Source organism: Mustelus asterias, chromosome 2 (assembly GCF_964213995.1).
Source record: "Mustelus asterias chromosome 2, sMusAst1.hap1.1, whole genome shotgun sequence".
Lineage (NCBI taxonomy): Eukaryota > Metazoa > Chordata > Chondrichthyes > Carcharhiniformes > Triakidae > Mustelus > Mustelus asterias.
Window position 1 is genome coordinate 146,149,541 of NC_135802.1, and position 12,649 is coordinate 146,162,189.

General features: G+C 43.2%; 1 protein-coding gene and 1 pseudogene across 5 annotated transcripts in view; both read left to right on the plus strand.

Moving 5' to 3' along the window:
• LOC144479228 (solute carrier family 12 member 7-like) overlaps positions 1 to 12,649 on the plus strand; it is a 265,054-nt gene that overhangs the window by 116,950 nt on the left and 135,455 nt on the right. The gene's annotated exons all lie outside the window — the stretch shown is intronic.
• Positions 6,769 to 6,943, plus strand: LOC144481894 (U2 spliceosomal RNA; annotated as a pseudogene).

A 12,649-nucleotide genomic window follows, 5' to 3' on the forward strand; every position in this document is an offset into this window, starting at 1 on the left:
TTTTTATTTATTTTTAGAGAGTAACCCCTAGTTCTAGATTCTCCTGTAAGAATCCTCTCCTCTCCAGATCCACCCTATCAAGAGCTCCTCATGCTTGGAGTCTGATTTGTTGAATGTTTTCAAGAAGGAGATAGATATATTTCTAATGAAAAAAAAGATAAAGGGATATGGGGAACAGATAGGGAGGTGGATTTGAGACAAGGGAGAGATCTGCCATAATCTGATTGAATGAGTGGTGGAGCAGGCTCGTAGGGCTGAATTTCCCTACTTCTGCTCTTAATTTCTAGGTTCCTAAGTTGTAAGAGTCAATCAAATCACCTCTTGTGCTTCTAAACTCCAGCAGATACAAGCTAAGCCTATCCAACCTTTCCTCATTAAAGTATAATCCGGACAAATGTGAGGTAATGCATTTTGGAAGGTCTAATACAGATAGGAAATATACAGTAAATGGCAGAGCCCTTAAGAATATTGATAGGCAAAGGGATCTGGGTGTACAGGTACACAGGTCACTGAAAGTGGCAATGCAGGTGGAGAAGGTAGTCAAGAAGGCATACAGCATGCTTGCCTTCATTGGTCGGGGCACTGAGTTTAAAAATTGGCAAGTCATGTTGCTGCTTTATAGAACCTTAATTAGGCCGCACTTGGAATATAGTGTTCAATTCTGGTCACCGCACTACCAGAAGGATGTAGAGGCTTTGGAGAGGGTACAGAAAAGATTTACCAGGATGTTGCCTGGTATGGAGGGCATTAGCTATGAGGAGAGGTTGGAGAAACTTGGTTTGTTCTCACTGGAATGACGGAGGTTGAGGGGCGACCTGATAGAAGTCTACAAGATTATGAGAGGCATGGACAGAGTGGATAGTCAGAAGCTTTTTCCCAGGGTGGAAGAGTCAATTACGAGGGAGCATAGGTTTAAGGTGCGAGGGGCAAGATTTAAAGGAGATGTACGAGGCAGATTTTTTACACGGAGAGTAGTGGGTGCCTGGAACTCGTTGCCGGGGGAGGTAGTGGAAGCGGATATGGTAGTGACTTTTAAGGGGCGTCTTGACAAATACATGAATAGGATGGGAATAGAGGGATATGGTCCCCGGAAGGGTAGGGAGTTTTAGTTAAGTCGGGCAGCATGATCGGTGCAGGCTTGGAGGGCCGAAGGGCCTGTTCCTGTGCTGTAATTTTCTTTGTTCTTATATCCAAGTATTAGTTTAGAAAACTTTTTCTGAGCTGCTTGCAACGCATGTACATCTTTCCTTAAATAAGGTGACCAATACAGTATACAATACTCCAAATGTGGTCTCACTAGTGCTCTTCCTACTTTTATATTCAATTCCCCTCACAATAAATGATATTCTACTAATTTTCTTAATTACTTGCTGTACCTTCATACTAGCTTTTATGATTCATCATATAGGTCCAATTCCCTTTTGAAAGTTACTATTGAATCTACTGCCACCATCCATTTTGGGCAGTGCGGTCATAACTGGTTGCATACTTACCAAAAAAAAAATTTTCTATTTACTTCTACCCACCCTCATTTCTTTTGCCAACTACCATAAATCTCACTCTTCTGGTTAGCGATCCTTGTGACACAAATCCTAGAAGATGTTGTTAAAATCAAAAGAGCATTTGCAGCATAGGAAAGCGTGGAGACAAGTGGTTGCCTAGCTCCTTCCTCTGTCCTGTCCAGGGATATGTTACAAAGATCTCCCACAGATGTGGGATCGGCATTCAAGTCCTCGGCAGATTTTGACTTCATTGGGAGCTGTTGAGAAGGGCAAAAAAGGTGACAAAGGAAATTGAACCTTTCTGAAGTAGCTTTGTTAGTGGAAGAGATGGAAGATTTTGTTTGTGGTAAGGGAAAATGGTGATCCCAAGAATGGTGAGACTTCTTACTGTGCTTACCCTAGTCCAATGCCGGCATCTCCACATCATGGATCCTAAGAATGACAGACCTGCTGAAAGTGGATTCACGGTGTTGGCTGCACGAGTAAGAGATCTTTGGAAACTGTTTCTGAAGCCTTCAGAGTGTCTGTTACTCATCAATAGGAATGGGGAGGGAGGGGAGACAATCAAGGTACAATGATCCGGCCCCCATCTTTTTCTCCAAAATTCCTGGGAGTTTCATCTTTAAATGGTGTTGCAATGGCAGATTAAAGATTTCCTATTAAAATTGTATGGACGCATGGTTGAAATCATTAGACAGCAAGCTGCATTTTACAAATAACATGTTAGCGAAGTGATGGCCTGTTTGACATGGGCCATTATAGGGAAAGAACTTGCTTTTCTATACACTGTTCATGACCTCGGGATGTCACAACGTGCTTTACAACCAATTAAATATTTCTTGAAGTCTAGTCACTGTTGTCGCCTGGAATTCTTCGGCCGTTCAGGCCAGCAGGATTCTCTGATCCTGCCAGCAGCGCATCCCTGCCTGTGGGTTTCGCGGCGGCGTGATCAATGGGAAATCCAGGGAATCCCGCCACCTTCCACCACCAGGAAACCCGCAGCTGGGAGGTCGGAAAATCTGGCCCGTAATGTAGGGAGTGTGGCACAGAGCAATGTCCCACAAACAGCAATGTGACTATGTTATAGTAGTTGGTTGAAGAATAAATATTAGCCTGGACAATGGGGGGGGGGGTTCTCCTCTCCCCCACCCCTCCCCCCACCCTCCTCTTTAGATAATGCTGTGAGATGCTTTAATATCTCATCCAAAAGACTGCAACTTTGACAGTATTGTACTCCCTCAGTGCAGCATTGGAGAGTGTGTGAATTATGTGCTTGAGTTTCAGGAGTGGGACTTGAATTCACGAGATTCTGACTTGGCGGCAAGAGCACTCTGAGTCAAAGGAGTGTTATTGTATATCAGTCACCCTTTCGTGTTTGCAATTCCCTTTGAAGAAAGACAAAGTGGCAAATGTAATAATTGGTAAAGGTAAAACCAGTGCAGTAACTTGAGCCTTGGACTTTTGAAAATTAATTCACAAAAGCATCACTAGGGCTTACGGCTGTAACTAAGCATGAGTTCAACAAGCAGTGGTCATGGAGATCAGAAAATATAATTAAATATGACCCAAAATTAACAATTTAGATCGAAACGTCTCTGTACCATGTGCTATATTTTGAAAGAAATGAGCCATGGGCGACACGATGGCGCAGTGGTTAGCACTGCTGCCTCTCACTGCCAGGGGCCTGGGTTCAATTTCAGCCTCGGGTCACTGTGTGTGTGTGTGTGTGGAGTTTGCACATTCTCCCCGTGTGCGTTTCCTCCGGGTGCTCTGGTTTCCTCCCGCAGTCCAAAGGTGTGCAGGTTAGGTGGATTGCCCGTGCTAAATTGCCCCTTAGTGTCCTGAGATGTGGAGGTTAGAATAGTTAGCCAAGGTAAATGTGTGGGGTTAGGGGAGGGGGCCTGGGTAAGATGCTCTGTCAGGCAGCCAGTGCAGACTCGATGGGCTAAATGGCCTCCTCCTACATTGTTGGGATTCTGATTTTATGATTCTCTGATTCTAAAGGAGAGGGAGAAAAATCAACCAGGTTTCCTGCTTCTGTTCACTGTCAAGTGACTGTTGTTAAAAAGTGTGCTGAGGGGAGAACAGGTTCAGGCACAGCTGTGATTACTTCAGCAGTTAAATAGCCTGCTGAAAGTCATCCTTGCACAAAGAGAATGAACACTCTTGCCAAGTACCTGGAGGCTTCCCAGCACCATAACAGCACATAACTGGAAGAGTAAGTGTTTTCAAGAGAATAAGAATTAAATACTAGAAAAATGGCTTGCAAGATTTGAAGTGGACAACGGACTTTAAATCATCATTATGAACAATCTGGGCTTGTCACTTCATTCCTCCATTCTTATTCCAAACTTATAAATGCCCTTCGTCTCAACCCCGCTTCTCTGTTCTTTTCACCTCTTCAACTGCAGTTGCTAGCGATCATCTTAACCCCGGATGAAATGGGCTTCCTACAATTGACCATGTAGATATCAGTTTTGTGTTAAGTTGGGTTTCTTTTTTGTTTTCCTCTTCCTTGGTTGCAATAGGAACTATATTGACTTTAAACCTTAAATGAGAGAAGATTAGATGCTGTTTCTGTTGCGTTATCAGCACTTTTAGATAACTGTTAGCAGTTAGTCGAACGCACGCTAAGTGGCGGGGTTGATTCCTTATTGGTATGGTAATTGAATTTGACTTATTATTCTTCCAAACTTGCGATGTGCTTCCAGTTCTGGTCGCCGCACTACCAGAAGGACGTGGAGGCATTGGAGAGAGTGCAGAGGAGGTTTACCAGGATGTTGCCTGGTATGGAGGGTCTTAGCTATGAGGAGAGATTGGGTAGACTGAGGTTGTTCTCCTTGGAAAGACGGAGAATGAGGGGAGATCTAATAGAGGTATACAAGATTATGAAGGGTATAGATAGGGTGAACGGTGGGAAGCTTTTTCCCAGGTCGGAGGTGACGATCACGAGGGGTCACGGGCTCAAGCTGAGAGGGGCGAAGTATAACTCAGACATCAGAGGGACGTTTTTTACACAGAGGGTGGTGGGGGCCTGGAATGCGCTGCCAAGTAGGGTGGTGGAGGCAGGCACACTGACATCGTTTAAGACTTACCTGGATAGTCACATGAGCAGCCTGGGAATGGAGGGATACAAACGATTGGTCTAGTTGGACCAAGGAGCGGCACAGGCTTGGAGGGCCGAAGGGCCTGTTTCCTGTGCTGTACTGTTCTTTGTTCTTTGTTCTTTATAACTGACCTGGACCACAAGGTGTGGCCCAGCTGGAACAGCAGCAATCCCAGAACTGAGACATAAATACTTTTTTTAAAGTTACTGTACTATCCCATTTGAGCTATAATATTGCAGTAAGACTGTTGCTGAAAAGAAGGAACATATTACCCAATTGGAACTGTGTAGTTTCAACACAAGGCATTACCAAAGGTACGCAATCATTGTGTGTGCGTGCTTCCACAAACAAGCTGTTGACATCCCTCTGTCATTTCAATAGTTCAGAAGCAAACTTAGAAATATTGAAAGTATGTTTGCCAGGGCATGCTGCTTAAAGATCCATTACGTTGCTGAGATTCAGATTTGAAGCTGGGTTGCTGTTTGTTCATTTTGAACAGCGAGTCCCAATGGGCCTTGTTACTCTGAGCAGCAGCTGAGACCAATCTTCCCATTGCACGTGTTAATTTATCCCTAGCAGTCATCTTTGGATGGCAGCAAGAGACTGATGGGGCTGAATTTCCTGGAATTTCCTCTTCCCTGAGGAAATTGAAGATAGCACTGTGGCGTGCTGTTTGTTTTGAGATCCAGTAACTCCAAACATCAAAGTTGGGAGTCTCATGGTCTAAAATGGCTCAGTATGATACCAGGAGGTGTAATTGCCAAATGATAACAGCTTGCATTTATAAAGCACGTAGTCTGAATGTTCCAAAGCACTTTACGGGGGCGTTACCTGACAAAATTTGATGCAGTGACCAAAGGAGATATTGGGTCAAGTGACAAACAAACTTGGTCAAAATAGGCTGTAGGAAGAGAGAGGTGAGGAATGGTTTAGAACAGATGCCTAGGGGACTTGAATGCATGATCCCCAATGGTCAAGCAGCGAGAAATAGATGGGGGGGTTAAAATTAGATGAGTGCAGTGGCCTAGCGTGAATGGTTCATGATGTGAATGGATATGGGCAGAGGAGTTTTGGATGAACCCAAGCTTAAAGTGGGTGCCAGGTAGGAGGCTAACCCAGTAGAGTGCCAAACGTATAGATTGGGAGTTTCCTGGTCTGGATGCCACTGTATTGAAGCAGGTGGTGTGTGCTATCCCAGTCCATTGAGGAGGAACTCAATAAATTGATCAGCAAAGTTTTGGACTTGTTTTAAATCCCTGAGCTATGTTTCTTAACTCTGCATGATCCCAATGTGAACAGGCTGTTGTTGGCATTGTGTGTTAGGATCCAGTCACTTCCTGTTGCTGTGAATGAGAATTGAAATTAACATGTAGAGCTAATGTGGGTCCATAGTTAGCTTTACAAGTCGTCCCTCCCCAAACCTATTGCAACCAATTGGTCCTTAAACATTTCATACTAGGCATTATTGTCAAACTTTAGCTAAACTGGGTAACTCTTTATCCAAACTGGCATAGGCATGATTGGCTGATTGCTCTCCTTGTGTGTCTTATGATTGAAATATAGTTATTGGAAAAAAGTAGAGTTAAAAATAAAAAGATAATGCTTGATATCGTGCAGTTGGAGGCAAATATTTTGCGAAGTGACTAGTTCCAGAATCAGCCTGGTAAATGACAGCAAATGTAGGATTGCTAAAATATCTTGTAGTACATTATTCCTAATAAGCCAGAGCCTGTTTCTTGGAGCTCCAATTATAGGTAGCAAGTTATGGTGTTAAAGAGCAGTGAAGTTATCACTTGGGTAACTTCAATTACCAGCGTCCAAATGCCATCAAGTCCATTTAAGTTCTGCTGCGACTCAGTATTAGAATTATATGCTGTGACATTCAAATTACTACATTGAAATCTGGCTAACGCAGTTTCACATTCTCCTTACCGCTTTCTGGTGTTCCCTTTCTGATAATCATTGCACAATCTTTTGATCAGAGTTACTTGCTCAAAGAAAATGCCTGTACAAATTTTCTGTAGATTCTTCCCTCCCCTCTCACCAGCTGCTGAGCTGCTAAGTCACAGCCTAATGTGGTTCTTGAGCCGTGCATACGGTAACAAATGCCTGTGCTGAGAGTTGGTGGAACTCAACTACGACATCGAGTGAGGTGTTACTTAGAATCTCGGCCTTTTGGCTAAGATCAAGTGTAGTTTCTGATCCTGCAATTGATAAAAGGCAATGAAGTTACATTGAGGCTTCACCTGAAGCAATTTTTAAAAGCAATCTTGGCCTTTTGGCTAAGATGAAGCTCAGATCAAGCCCAGGAGGGGGTGTAATGCCTCATCCTGTCAGCTTGGATCTTGTTGATCAAGCCCAAGACAGGAGGTTTGGCCCCATCTTGTCGGCCTGGATCTGTAATGTCTCTCTTGTGGGTACTCGGAGCCAAATTGGATTTTTGATTGGGAATACATTTTTAAAAATCATTTGAGGTGTTACCTTTGACCAGCTAAGGGCTTGGGAGCCCTTGTGAGTCAGAGCAGGGGAAGATTCTAGAAATCAGCCAGGATTGCAGCTCCTGATTATTAATCAGTGAACTCTTGAGAAAGTGTGCGCGATCAGGACATGGTCACGTTTGATTCTAATTGGTTACCCCCTTCCATGGTATTATAGCATGCTGATGGCTCACCAGAATGGGTGAAGTTCTAGCTGGTTATTTCTGTGAAGCCACACACACACTGTCTGAAGGGAGGAAACAATCTCTTAGTTCCATCATGCTCACACATAACCTGGAGGGTCGATCTTGTTGTCTCCAAGCTGGAATGGATCTGCAACGAGACCAATTTGTATTTTTATAAGCACTTTTATAACGTAGCTAAGCATCCCAAAGTACTTCACAGGGATGTTATTGAGAAAGTTCTACCACTAAGCCATGAGATATAGGTCACCAAATATTTGGTTAGAGATTTCTAAAGGAGTATCTTGAAGGAGGCATAAGTAGTGAGGTGTAGGGAGAGACATCCTGAACTTTGGGTCTTGTGACACCTTTTGGGTGCTTGTGTACTTCATCTGGGTTGAAATTCTAACCAAGGACTCCTGAGGACTGATATTTCGAGGTACCTGCTCGACAAAGTAAACAGGTGGTGAATGGAAAATTCTGGAAATATTTGGCAGATCAGACTCAGGGTGGCATGGTGGCACAGTGGTTAGCACTGTTGCTTCACAGTGCCAGTGGCCTGGGTTCAATTCTGCCCTTGTGTGACTGTCTCTTTGTATGGAGTTTGCACATTCACTCGTGTCTGCGTGGGTTTCCTCTGGGTGCTCCGATTTCTTCCCACAGTCCACACATGTGTAGAGTAGCTGGATTAGCCATGGTAAATGTGTATGGGGTTGCAGGGATAGGGCGGGAGAGTGGGCCTGGGTGTAAGATGCTCTGTCAGAGAGTCGGTGCAGACTCGATGGGCCAAATGGTTTCTTCTGCACTGTCAGGATTCTTTGAGATCAGGGTCAATCTGTGGAGAGAGAAGCAGAGTTGATGCTTCAGGGCAATCACCTTCCATCCGAACTTGTCAAACGTTCTGCCACATACCAACTGACTCAAGAACAGCTTCTTCCCTGCTGCCATCAGACTTTTGAATGGACCTACCTCGCATAAAGTTGATCTTTCTCTACACCCTAGCTATGACTATTGCACTATACTCTGCACCCTCTCCTTTCCTTCTCCCATTTGTATTCTATGAACGGTACGCTTTGTCTGTATAATGCGCAAGAAACAATACTTTTTACTCTACACCAATACATGTGATAATAACAAATCAAAAATTAGACATGTAGCGGGTTTTAAGAAAGTACAGAGGCAGAAAAAGAAGGAGGGGATGAAAAAAATTAAAAGACGGATCCGTGACAGAGTGCAAGACAGGAGAGATTAAAGGACAAAAGACAGATTGTTGCATATTTTCCAGTTCTGATGAAAGATCACTGTAATAAATTGAAGGCAACTTGTGTGGCTCTCAAGGAATGCCCCCTTAAAGGGGCCACGCTACCATACTCCTCCCCACTCACCCCCTCCCCTCCCAATGCCTGAAGTCACATAAGGGGAAAATAAAAAGAAAAATACCATTGACATGAGCAACAATTTACAAAAACAAATCAGGGGGAAACCCCCCATGAAAACTTTAGTTGGTCTAGCGACTTTCTGAACTCTGATAGGATGCCTCAACTCTGAGCGAGGTTCGCCTGGATATGAAAAATTGGATCAGGACAAGGCGAATGGCAAACTGTTCAACCCAGGGTCTAGATCATCCTTGGCAGCTGCTGTATACTCTGTTACTGAAACAACTATGTGCTCTTGTTCCTTACTTACAACTCAGATCCCCACTCCCACTCCAAGCGGATCTACTTGTACTGCTGGAGTCACCTGTTGACCTTTGTATCAGGCACTACTCTTCCTTGGGAGACTTGCATGTTTCTTGATGCAACATTCTGGCATCTCTACAATGCAGGAGACCAGCCCTTTCCTACACATTCAATCACCTAGGTCTACTCTGCAGTTTTTTCTCGAAATTTTGGTCGCTGCCAATTTCTTTTGTGTAATATGGTTGTTTATACCACAGACTAAATGGTCCCTCAACATTTCTTCTAAAGCTTGACCAAATTAACAATGCTCTGCTAATCCTCTCCATCTGGCCATGAAGCCTGAAACTGTCTCCGAGGCTCTCGGACTACTGAGTGAAATTTGTACCTGAACATAATGATTAAGGGTCAGGAGTTAAATGATTCTTAACCAGCTCAACTATCCGGTCAAAAGACTGAGTGTCTGGAGCATCGAGCGACGTTAAACTTCTGATTAAACTGTAAGTCTGTGGCCAGAAACTGGGCTGAATAACCTTCCGCTTTTCTTCAATTGTTATCTCATTTGCTACAGAACAAAATGCGGCCTCTCCATGCGCTGGCCCCAGTTTACTACTTTGGGGTCGAAATGTTCTAATTTCCCAGTCCAAGACACTTTAATATGTGCTTGTACCTTGCTTTCTCTTACTTTCAACGCTCCAATCTCTTCCCCCTCTAGTTTTGCGCTGTGATCCCCAAGGATCTTGGGATGATTTTCCTTGACGCCAATGTAATAAATCAAGGATGACTCGATGAAGCTTCAGAACAAAAGGGCTTTATTGTCACCACAATGATTGATTCATTATATATACAAATAGAGTCCGACAGAATTACTATGCGACTGTACATCACTCCTCCCAGACTCCAAATGCCAATCCTTCCCGATCAAAGATACGCGCCCTTGCACTTAATTGGCTTTATTTCTGTCTTGACACTCCAAAGGGTCCGGCCCGACCATGTGGCCCTCAGGAACGCCTCCTTAAAGGGGCCATGCTACCACAGACATCAACCTGTTAACTCTGAGTGGCGCAGTGGTTTGCAATGCTGCCTCACAGCGCCAGGGACCTGGGTTCGATTCCAGCTTGGATTACTGTCTGTGCGGAGTCTGTACATTCTCCCCATATCTGCATTGGTTTCCTCCCACAGTCTGAAAGATGTGCTGGTTAGATGCATTGGCCATGCTAAATTCTTCCTCCGTGTACCCAGAGTGTGGCGACTAGGGGATCTTTACAGTAACTTCATTGCAGTGTTAATATAAGCCTACTTGTAACACTAATAAATAAACTTCAACTTAACCCTGAGATCTTGCAACGTTTGCAGAGCTTTCCCAGCATTTTCTGTTATTTTTACTTTTAGTTCAGTTTTGAAATGACTAGATTTAAGAGTGGAATGTTCATGATATTAGTGAAGGAATGGCAAGGAAACTAATCATGTTGTGACATCTATTCTGCACCTTCCCACTGGTAATGGTGCATTCCCTCGAGGTTGAGATTGCAAGGTGACATGTTTGCATTTGTATTTTCCATTGTAAATGTGAACATCTGAAACTATGATGGAGTTGACAGGAGCTGTGAGCAAATGGAAGAGTATCCTAGATCGAGCATTTGCTTTCAACAGGCGGTGTTAACACTCTTGGCATGAACTGTCTCTATTTTCCCCTTGCTAATCTAATTCAGTGCAACTCGGCCTAATCTCCTTGTTTAAGCTGATAAAATGAATTATAAATAAATAGCACAATGGTAATCATCGGCACAGAGGACTTTGTGTGTAGGAATTAAAACTTTTTGCTTTTCTGGATGCCACTGATATGCATCTGTGTTTACCAACGTAGTCGATGCTGCTGAAATTATTGTGAAGTTTAAGTTTATTTATTAGTGTCACAAGTAGGCTTACGTTATTTTATCAAGTCTACCAATCATTTTTAACTCTGTAAAATATGCTTCTGATGATTCAGTAAATGATATATAATTGGGAATTTCTGTACTATACAGTTTAAGGGCACTTTTTGGATTTAAAACAAAGTATTTTAAAAATATTTGAGAAAATATGGGATTCAAACTCTTGACCCGTGGATTAAGAGTCACATTATCTACCCACTGAGATAGTGAGGCTACCTAAGAACTAAGGCAACATAAATGGAAGTGGTTCACTTTCATAGTTGTATGCATGCAATAGAAGGGTTATGGTTACATTCACAATGTTTGTCCTTGCTGCTGGTGTATGTGGCTGGGGAGGGACAAGCCTGCAAATGCTTGGACAATGTAGATGAGGGCATGGGGTGGAAGGTAATTATCTTCTCAATGGCAACTAGCAAAGGGACCAGGCATCTGCTGATACTCCTACAAAGAACAAAGAAAATGTCAGCACAGGAATAGGCCCTTCGGCCCTCAACTGCAAGTTTTCCATGGCAACTTGATACCAGTGTAAACTCAACGCTATAGCTAAACAACCTCATTGGTGCCCCCATATTCTGAACTCCTGCCAACCGGAAAGGGGTTGGGAATAGTTACTCTTGTGCCAGTGGCAGCCATGTGGGCCAAGTGTGCATCCTGGTCATTGGCAGGAGTTGGTGTTTGTGCAGCAAGTGGTTACAATCTGGAATGCACTAACTGAAAAGGTGGTTGAGGCAACTTCAATTGTTGACTTTCAAAAGGGAATTGGATAAGCATTTGAAAGCAAACCTGTGGCGATTGGGCAGGGAAGTTGGCCTAGCTAAATTGCTCATGCAGAAAGCCTACATGGATTCAATACACTAAATGCACTCTTCTTTGATATAACCATTCTATGATAAATCTACTGTTAAATTTCAATTAACCAACTTTAAATTAATTCCACATTTGGCCTTTAGGTCCATTTTTAAATTCTCAAGAATATAATGAATTTTGAAACACTCTGTGATTATGTGTTTTTAAAAAAGCCAGCTTCTTGGTCACTTTTCAATTTGCAGCATTGGGCATCAGAATTAAGGCAAACACACATTTCTCATTCCTAATTGTCCTCATGGAACTTGAGTACAACACACCACACTGCAGTTGTGGGACTAGAGTTAAGTAGCCGATAATAAGACCAGTGTGTAGGGTATTGATGGCAAACCTAAAGTACATTCATGAGCCTTTTGGGTTTTTGCAACAATTTGGTGATCCCTTGTCTACTTTTATTTCCAAATTTCTTCAGATTAATGAATATTCTCAAACTTCCAAAGTGGGGTATGTGGCAGATTATTAGTACAGATGCCTGGTTTACCGGTTCATTGGCATAACCATTGCACTGCCATATCTCTATTGTTGTATGATGGCACAATGGTTAGCACTGCTGCCTCACAGCGCCAGGGACCCAGGTTTGATTCCCGGCTTGGGTCACCGTCTGTGTGGAGTTTGCACGTTCTCCCCATGTCTGCGTGGGTTTCCTCTGGGTGCTCCGGTTTCCTCCCACAGTCTGAAAGACATGCTGGTTAGGTGAATTGGCTATGCTAAATGCTCCCTCAGTGTACCCGAACAGGTGCCGGAGTGGAGCAACTAGGGGATTTTCACAGTAACTTCATTGCAATGTTAATGTACACCTGCTTGTGACACTAATAAATAAACTTAAACTTTAAACTATCAAATATAACTAATTAAAATTATTTAATTCAATATTTAGCCCTTAAATGCAATTTTAATTATCAGGTGA